This window comes from Stegodyphus dumicola, chromosome 5, assembly GCF_044657685.1.
Source record: "Stegodyphus dumicola isolate Sdum_Otavi_A_Nest chromosome 5, ASM4465768v1".
Taxonomy (NCBI): Eukaryota; Metazoa; Arthropoda; class Arachnida; order Araneae; family Eresidae; genus Stegodyphus; species Stegodyphus dumicola.
Window position 1 is genome coordinate 210,662,733 of NC_140772.1, and position 10,799 is coordinate 210,673,531.

A 10,799-nucleotide genomic window follows, 5' to 3' on the forward strand; every position below is an offset into this window, starting at 1 on the left:
TTGAAAAACAATTTAATTCATTTCGTGTTATATCTGAAAATTAAAATTTGTAATACATTGACTAAAGATTCTTACAGGTCTTATTCCCATTTTCCTCCAGGAAAAAGATAATTGCTGTGTAAAATGCATAAATATTTTCACGAGACTTATAATAGTGGTATTAGAATTATTATAATGTTTATGTCATATAATGGATTTGTGAATTTCTTTTAAATAATTTTTATAATCACAAAATTTTATAAAATTAAGAAAGTAGTAAATTTTACAATTAAAATATGAATCCCACACTGCAGAAATACATACAAGAATGAAAACACTGTAATATTTGAAATGCATGATTTATTTTTTTAATAAATTAATAATTATATTTTGATTTTCTATGACAGCAGACTGATTTGCAACTGATTGCTTATACAAGTCACATATTTCACACAGTACATTAATATATTCTTCTGCGTTTTAATTATTTCCTTTTCTGCAGCTGTAATATCATCTCTCTTCCTTTTTTCTCTTCGGTCTCCTGCTTCGAATAGTTGAGCTTCTATCTGAGGGAAAATTTTAAAATATTCATTCAAATTCAAATATTCTTAATTTTTATATTTCATAATGTAAAACACTTTTTATAATTAATTAAACAATGAAACTTCTCTAAAAAGGAACAATTCATAATATTGATGTCTTTAACTTTCAATTTTTTCCCTTTATAATTTTTAAGACTGTTTATAGATCAAAAGGATTTAATGATTATTATTTTAAATTCTTAAAATCTTGTTGTTAATAAAAGACATACTCTGTATATAATGTTCGCAATAAAGAATTGAAATAACTCTTTTGTATGAGAAATATTAATTTACATCTGTTATAATTAATTTATACCAGCAGTTCTCAGCCGGTGGTATGCAAAGAAACAAAATATTTTTAACTATGAAATTCAAAAATCTCATAAAGAAAAGAATAGTTAATAGAAATTTCCTTTGATCGAAATTGACTTGAAGATTTGGAAAATGACACACTTGTTAACTTTTGGCTGAACCGAAAAAAAGAATTTAAAGGCATTTCAAATAAAGCTATCAAATTTGTATTGTCTTTTCGCACAACCTGTTTGTGTGAAAAATGATTTTTTGAAATATAAATACTCATCAAAATAAAAAGTGGATCCTAATTTACCATTAAATGAAATAAGAGCAGACATAAAGAAATTAAATATTAAAGTATTATAACTGAAATTTTGATAATCAAGTGAATAATTAATTTAATTAAATTTAATTTTGATAATTAAGTAATCATCAGTTTTTAATCTAATAGTTCATTATGTGTACATATTTAATACAAAGAGTGTGCAAATGGAAATATATATTATATATATATATATATATATGTTTTTAATATTTCTATTGAGGAATTGAAAAATAATCATTGGAAAATTAGTGGTAGTCTTAATGTTTTTCAGTTTTTGCTTAGATGGTACACTACAGTCAAAAGGTTGAAAACTGCTGATTTATACCATTAAAGTTTTTGTGTTGGGAGAAAAAGGAAAAGAAGAATGCAGAAAACATTAGATTTTATGTAATAGATACAAACTTGTCATTCCTAAATGCCATTGCAGATTTCCTCGTGATAAAGGTGTGGAATTTTCTAATGTAAAAAAGAAAAAAGCATAAAATAAGCACAATTTACTCAACAATCTTGACTGAAATATACATGCTTTCAGAGATAGCATAAAGCAAGAAAAGTTTACTCAACAATCTTGATTGAAATATACATGCTTTCAGAAATAATATACAAAGCATACTGCATAATCAAAGTTATGAGTTTATATACTATGAGATACTATACATGTTTATAATATACCACGTTCCTGTACACCTAACACCTCGTCCACAATTTTCTATACAATTCATTAAAGATAGTTCCTGAAACATAACTGACTTAAGAGAAACATGCATACTTCTAATTTATGCACAACATTTTGACAAACATTAATTTCAGGTAAAGAGCTACATGTATTATTACAGTCAAAAGCCGTTAATCCGGACTCGTCGGGACTTCGGCGATTCCGGATTATCGATTTTTCCGGATTATAGATCATCAGTTTAAATCTGGTAAGATGGCATGCAGAAATTACAAAATTAAAAATATGAAACCGTAATTTATGAAATAAAGAACAATTATGATCTAAAGGGTATCAAAATTTACAAAAAGAAAAAGCTTAATATTTATTTGTTTACTTTATTAAACATTTCCTTCAGTGTAAGTTGCTTCGTTTCATGTGATAATAATTTCTCTTTAATTCTATTAAACAGACATAATTTCTTGTTTAGTTACAAAGTTCCGCTGTTGAAGTCCTATAATTGCTGTGTTGAGAATACCGACTAATTTGTCAATCGAAATGTTTTCGTTTTCAATAACCTCTGGGTCACTTTTTTCACTATCGGAAGCGAATTATAATGACGAGGAACTTAATTTAAATCATATCAAAGACGGAGTATATCGAGATGAAATACTACACTTATTACGGAATTATAAACCAAATAAAATAAAAACATCTGCTCTGAAGATAAGGATAGTGCTGACAGATCAACTTCCAATCCGCGGTGTGAAATTGATAAACAGATTTCGGATTTCAAAACATACTTTCGCTTTGTAGATACAAATTACATATTAGTAAATATATATCGGAAATTCTATTTGACATAATCTTTCTAATCTATCATAATCTAATAATGACGTTTCTGCCCCCCCTCTGCCGCAGAGCAGCGTGAAATTGATGAACAGATTTCGGATTTCAAAACATACTTTCGCTTTGTAGTAAATATATATCGGAAATTCTATTTGACATAATCGAAAGTTCAAGCTTACTTTTATAAAATTGCTCTAACAGTCTGCAAAAAATAATAAGCCGAATCCAATTCGAAGATTAAGGAACAACGCAATCTGCAACATTAACTGAATTAGATAACTTTAGCTTAGCGTATAACTCCGTTACACATTAAACGCGCATGCGCACAAACATATTTGCAGCTGTAAGGGTCTTATGCGCTATCGTAAATGCCTTTGCGCATGCGTGAACGCTACGCATGCGCAGAAAGTTTGTAGCTTTGAGGTCCGGATTATAGATCATTCCGGATTATGGGTGTCCGAATTAACGACTTTTGACTGTACTACATACATTATGTATTATATCAAAGAAAGAATGAATAAGTGTAATTTGCCTTTATCCTACAAATACTTAAAAACATTTACATTAAAAAATGAATTATACATAATGGTAGCAAATTTTTAATGAAAAACAAAACAAGAGTTGAAAACTTAATGCAGTTTTTGTCAATATTTTACTCTCTTAAAATTTATATAAATGTATAGAAACTTGAAATGCATACCGCATTTGGCTGGAAAACTTGTGGTATTGTACTGCACTCTAGGGAAAGGGAAAAAGTATACAATGAAGCAATCATAAGAATAAAAGATATTTGCATATTATTGAAACCAGCTTAATAAAAGTTACCAAATTTTCAAAAATGTGCCAAACTCTGACAACGATTATGTATCAAAATTTTTCAGGTAACATGCTCATGACAATTTTTCATTCAAGCAATGTCACCATTTTCATATGTGTTTCTTATGTTGTATTTCAAGTTCCAATGGATTTTAGATATGAATAGTTGTTTTAGATTAATTTCAGATTTAAAATACTGCTTGTGGAGCTTACCATCAAAAGACGAAGCTGTGTTAATAGTTCTGCAGGAATAGAACATTTTAGTACAAAAATTTCTAATGGAAACAACTATCAGATGAATTTGGTACATAGACAAGGCCTGCAGTATCAAGTTTATGTAATTCTCTGATTTTTTTTTTAATTTTTTTTTTTTTTTAAGTGAAAACAGATCACTTGGCACAAGTGCTCAAAATTTAGACAAAAAATTTGTGGAAAATATATTTTTTTAAACTATCATATAATTTTTATTTAATAATTCAAATTAGTATTTTAAAATTTGTTAAATGTTTTTTCCTTTGATATGTTGATAACATTTTGCCAACTTAGGTAAATATTGATAGTTTGGTTATGCTAAAAGCAAGCTGCAAAAACAACGTACTTCTCCTGATAAGTATTTTTCTCTTTTCTTTTATAAAGACCACCAAACTGATCCCGGTGTTTGTGTTAATACGTTAAGTACCAAAAAATATTGAAGAATGCACAATGAAAGATGGCAACCAGTATGGTAAAAGATATAATTAATATATGCAATGAAAGAAATCTTATTAAAAGACGACTTTCATTATCAGCAGAGAAGCATGACACAGTTACAGTAAAGAAATTAAGCTTTTGTTTCTGCACTTGTAGCTTTTAATAGCCAAAAATTGTTTTTTGAAATTTTATGAAATAAATAAATCTGAACATAACTGATATCAAATGAGAATGGGTCCAAACTTTCACTTAAGAAGCAGAAAGTGTACTGTAAATGCACAATATAATGAGCAGAACACAAAGCATAATTTATAAATTAACCTTTACTCTGGATGTATATATTACATTAATATCACATTAGAATTATCAGGGTTTCATATAATTTTTTATTTATTGTATTACATTGAAATACCTTTAATTTCATTTTTATATTTTCCCAACGATGTACAATATAAATCTAAAAATTGCTCTTAACTGTTTCATCACATAATGAATGTCTAAGGGAAGGAATGCCTGCGTGGAAGACTAAGGAAAACTTAGTATTCATGTTATACATTGAAAAAATGAAGAAAACACTCATGCAGCCAGCTTTTTCACCTGGATTTAAAGAGAGACTGGGATAGCGGTGTTCAGCTGGCTTATCTGCTTGTAGATATATGGGCTTATTAATTACTATATAATTCAAGAACTAGTTAATTTTCATATGGTAAACATGCCTACTGTCACTGAAGAATCATGCACCTGCATTAAACAATAAAAATATAACACAAATTTGAATTTTAAATTAAACTTACTATTAGAAGAATTAAAACCAAATGCTGTAATTTGAAAATGGGAAAAAAATGTGGTTTATATTTGAAAAAGCAAGGATTTTTGTCTGAAAAGTAAAATATATTTTACACATACCTGTTGCTGTAGATTACTTTGGGGGGAATTTTTTATGGGATAAAGTAAATAAAGTTGTACACATTAAAAGAAATATATTTCTTTCGTTTTCAGGACTGGAACAATTCGTTACACCACACTACAACGCAGTAAACACTTGACCAAAAGCTCAGAGAAATCATGGGAACTGATGTTTTTTGTTTACATCGACACGCAGTCTCATTGGATATTGATGTAGTTTATCGGACAAGCTCTCCTGGCACGAGAGCAAACCAGCTCCCCATTGCAATTTTGACGTCATCAGTTACCAGAGCGGTAAAGCGTTGCACTTGAATTCGACTTTAGCAGACGATAGCAGGAACGCCTCTTGCGAGCTAACATTTGCAATTTATCAGAGCGTTGCACTTGAATTCGCCCCTAAAATATATGAAAAAGAAAATTCAAGCAATAGGAAGTATTTATGCGCTTATAGGAAAAAATTCTAAACTTAGTCTGGCTCTATTGTTATATACGCCCTAATATCACCAAATGTGGCGATATGTGTTCTGCGCTGGCTTTTGGCGCAATTGCGTGTTGTATGGCAACCCTGTTGACATTGAAAAATCTTTTGCTGGAGTGGTTTAATTGCTCGTTGGTCCATGTCGTGCATGTTTTGAAATGGCCTATGTTACAATGATAGACGTGGTGGCAAGATTTCAATCGCGTATTTTAGATTGTGTATAAAGTAAATTTAGTATTAAAAGGTACGTTGTTGGAGTTGTTAATGAGTCTTTTTTTCACGGGTGTGTTTATGAGGATTGAAGTGCATTTTAGGAATTTCTGTGGACTTTTAAAACGGAGTCCGAAATTCGGAGCTGCTATGAGAACTCGGACGAAGAAGGGCGTTTCTGATAGTTCTTGTGTGGATTTGCAGTCAAATGTTTTCTGGTAAAGCATGTGGCTGTCAAGGATTTTGATTGTGCTTTTCGTGTAGTATGTTAACTTTGGAGGTAGTTTTTATCGTTACTTTCAAAATTTTGAATCTCAGAAAAACATGTGATACAGTAAAATCGTGGCACTTTTGTTCAGAGACGTTGTGTGACTGGCAAAATTTTACTTAGGAATGTATTATGGTAAGTGAATTTTATTTTACTGTTTTTATTTTGTAGAATGTTATGTTCATTGTTTTTTTACTACGTATTTCTGCTGTTATTGTTGTTTTTTGAATTGTTTGTAATTTAGTTTAGTTTATTTGTGCGCAATGCCTAGATTGGGCAATTCGTAGATGTTTCTTAAAGTTTAAACAGAATGCTGTGTACATGGTATTCTTTGAAATTTATTGCTTTTATGTTCATTTATGGAAGCGAGGTGTGCGTGATTCGTAGATCCCTTCGCTGCCTAGAATGCGCAATTCGTAGATGTTTTTTGAAGTTAAAACGTATCGCTGTGCACATGGATTCTTGTCAAATATTTTTGGTTAGAAACTTTACGTTTTTGGTATCTAAATTTGTTGTTTTTGTTTCGGATTTTTAACTTAAATTATGTGTTCAAAACGTGGTTTTTGCATGTGCCAAAACTGCGTTTTTGGAGACATTTTAGGCTTAAAATTCGAAATGTAGACAAAAAATTTAGGTAGTAATATAGCGGCCTGGAGGTTTCTAGCCAAAAATATTTGGCGAGAAATTTGGCTATCTGAGGGCGCATATAAGAGTAATTCCCTTAATCAAGAAACAAAAAAAGTAATTTATCTGCAGGCAATACGTTCCATTCTTCTTTATGCATCTCCAGCTTGGGCTGCTACTGCAAGAACTCACCGCACAAAAATTCAAAAGATTAAAAACAAGGCAATTCGAATAATTACAAATGCACCTTGGTTTGTGAGGAGTAGCACCTTACACAACGACAAGGGGGCACAGCACCTTTAAGCATTCAAAAAACCAATTTTTGTTTTTTTATTTATTCTGATTCTATTAACATTTCTGAGAACTATGCAAAAAACCGCATTGAAAAATTCCTATTATTTCTCTAGTTATGACCATTTACGCAAACCCTTATGCAAGAGACAATATGATAAAAGGGCAGCCATTGCCATTTAAAGGGGTGGACACGCCCACGTGACTGTTTACGTTCCATATCTGCAGCTGCGATATTTCTTTCCTTTCGAATGTTTTCTTTATGATTGCTACCTCACAATTTTTAATTTTCCCTCCTCTTTTTTGAGAAGCAGGAAGGTAACTACTCATCTTTATATCTTCGTTTCCGTTAGCTGTTTGTTTACCTTGTGTTAGAATTACGCATTATCGTTTTCTTTCAATTTTTAAAGTTTGAATTGCCGTTTTCACAATGTTTGCACAATGTTTCACAATGTTTGCACAATGTTTTCACAATGTTTAAAGTTTGAATGCCGTTTCACAAAACAAAACTGCTTTTCTTAAAAGCAAAATGAATGCTGTTAATGCTAAAAAGGGCATCTGGTCAAAGACCAAAAAGACGGAAGAGGCATCAGTATTATGGAAATCAACATACAAAGCTTGAGTGTGTTGACATAGACCTAAACATTTTTGCATCAGCAAGAAAGATCGTAACGATTCATCTGCATCAGCTGAACTTGTGGATAACATGAATGATAATTTTGATGGTTATGCTATATCGATAAAAAAACTGTTATTTTCAGCATTAGAACAATGTTTATGTTGTTCGATATGCCATAAAAAATACATATAAACTCAGAAATAAATTATGGACTGACGATAAAAATCAATGTTACATGCAGTTCTTGTGGAATAATTTCCTCTTTCAAAAACTCTGAGATGGTTGGAAAAAAACAGAATGCTTCTGACTTAAATAGACGATTTATTCTGGCCATGAGGTGCATTGGCAAAGGACTAGCAGAGTGTAAAACCTTTCGTGGACTTTTGAACTTACCATCGCCTGTCGCACAAAAATCTTATGACAAGATTGTAAGTCATATACATGCAGCTACATATATTGTTGCAGAAAAAAGTATGAAAAATGCAGCTGATGAAGTTGTCCAGTTGACTGGTTCCATGGATTTGACAGTTAGTGGCGATGGCTCCTGGAAAACTAGGGGCCATTCGTCACGTTTCGGTGTGACGTCTATAATTGGCAATGAGACAGGCAAAGTTATAGACAGATATACTTCTAGTGCGCACTGTAAAGGTTGTAAAACTTCGAAAATTCACGATTTTTGTCCAGATGGAGCAGATTCTTGGTGTCGATACAAAAAAGCTTTTTTTACTGGTGCACTGAAAAATTTTAAACATAAAAAATCTGTACTTGTGGCTGTTATGGATGCCATAAAGCCTATTTTTAAAGATTTGTCTCATCCAGACTTTTTAAAAAGGTGTATTGGCGGGCGAACGCAAAATGCGAATGAATCGTTAAATTCATTGATTTGGACATTTTGCCCCAAAACAACAAATTCTGCAAAAAACATTGTGGAAATTGCAGTAAATTTAGCTGTAGCAAGCTTCAATGATGGAAAATGTGCAATTTTATCTTTGATGAATGAATTACAATTGACATCTGGTGCTGAAAGCAAAACATTTGCTAAAAAGGCAGATGAACTTCTCTTAAAATTTGCTAAGCAACGAGCGCTGATTAACAGTTTAGAGGCTCGTATAGCTAAGCGAAGGGAGAAAAAGAAACAAGATGAAATGAATAAGCTAAAAGAAGGAGTTGTTTATGCACCTGGAGCATTTTGATTAATGTTACTAAAATATAAATAAGGAAAAATTAATATTAAAACTTTGAATTGAGTTTTCTCAAAATGTTAAATTTTAAGATTGCGCACATAATTGCTTTCAAACTATATATGATAAATACATGAAAATTGAATCATATGTGTATCTTTATATTATCTACATGTTAAAAACAAAAGATATCATATTTTGATAAAAAATTTTAAATTTTTGATTAAAAAGTATCGAAATATTTTGATAATTTATAATTTTTTTAAATTGTTTTACCATTTTATAAATTTAAGTAGCTTTTTTAATATATTCTGGTTTTAAATTAAAGTTAGATATATTCTAAAAGGATTTTGACCAAAAATTGTTTTCTGCATACCTTTTTTTAAATTTTATGATGCGCGCAGTACTTATTGATTTTTATTTATCTGTTAATCATGAGTATTTTAAATCAACAATTTGAAAATTATTATTGAAGTGAAAGTTTTTATTTTTGAACACAATGTTGAAAAAGGTGTGTGTTTCACATCTATAAGCAAAAAATAGAAATTATTATGATATTATTTGTGTATCAGAAGGTAGCGTTTAGTCGTGTTTAACGTTATTTCGGTTAACGCAAAGGTACTGTGCCTCCTTAAAAATCAAACCAAAATATGCAGAAATTTTAAAATTATCTCATAACTTCTTTACGAAGTGCGTCAATCATCCTAAAAATATTATTAAAAAACTCGGAAATTATGATTACACAGTAGAACAACGCCACAAAATACCCCGTACTATTCACCACAATAGTCGGTGGTAATTGTAGATATATTTTCGCTCTTTACTTATTTAACCAAGTTTTATTTTATTATTATTATTACTTTTCATCTTACTGCATTACTTTACAAAGCGCTATGGACTTTGTCCCTGCCAAAGCACGTATAGACTGCCAAAGCAGGTATAGGTGTGTATATAGTAGTTTTATTCTTGTGAACCGTTTTCTACTGTGACAAACTATGCTATTTCATCATATAATCATTTTCAAATAATTGCTTATCTAAGGAATAGTATGAAATTTTTTTAAAAAATGCCTCACAATGCAGCCTACAAGAGATGACGCCACCGGAGCACCAGCATACTAAGACGCTTTTCATTTTCAAAAATAGATGGAGCCACATGAGCACCTTCGTATCTCCTAAGTTTACTTATCTCTCAACAGATGGCAGCACTGGAGCCTCCATTAAAAATCGTTGAATTCTAGCACAGTATGTGTACTTTCCATTCTAGTAGTTTATTCAACTCCCTTGATCCTCAAGATTTAGAAAAGTCAAGAATGATATATTGGAAAAGGCCGCAATAGGCCGATTGCCTCTTACCCAAGTTAAGACATAAGGTTTAAATCAGTGTTTCTTAACCTTTTTGGCACAATGAGCCACTTTAAAATTTTTAAATATGTCACGGACACCTCTGTGAAAAAAAATTGCTTAAATATCATTTATTACAAAATATATTCTGTTTTATTATTTAATTATTTTAATATTTTTATTTCAATAGTATAAAAAATTTGAAAAAATTAAAATTTTTAATGTGAAAGCTATTGCTACTTTTCCTTGATTAACAGATTGAATTGAGGGATGGTTTTCGACAAAGCAACGCGCATATCATGTTCGACATTCAGTCTATTTCGATGTTTTGTTTTTATTGTAACAAGTGTGGAAAATCCCGCTTCGCAAAGATATACTGTAGCAAACGGAATAATGGCTGCCATAGCTCGTTTTACAAGCAATGGGTAGGCTTCTCTTAAAGAAGGCCAACATTGTGGAGGTCTCTTTTATTGGGAAATGGCAGACAGACGGCTTACAGAGGTTGCCCGTGACAAAAAAAGTTGTTTTTTTAGATATTGATGCAAACATTTTAAAAATTAGGAGCACTCGGCGGACCCTCAAAATGTGACCCATGTACCCCCAAGGGGTTCATGAACCCCAGGTTAAGAAACACTGGTTTAAATGATGTTCTTCGTAATGTCTCTCCCGCCACTAAGACCAGTCGAACAGCCC

At 31.1% G+C, this 10,799-nt stretch overlaps 1 long non-coding RNA gene across 1 annotated transcript; it reads right to left on the reverse strand.

The window, feature by feature from the left end:
- Window positions 1-322: 322 nt before the first annotated feature.
- Window positions 323-1,960, reverse strand: LOC146997402 (uncharacterized). Its single transcript, XR_015041402.1, has 2 exons — window positions 1,582-1,960; window positions 323-545 (listed from the first exon to the last, which is right to left on the reverse strand). It is a non-coding gene; the product is annotated as an uncharacterized LOC146997402 (long non-coding RNA).
- Window positions 1,961-10,799: the final 8,839 nt, after the last annotated feature.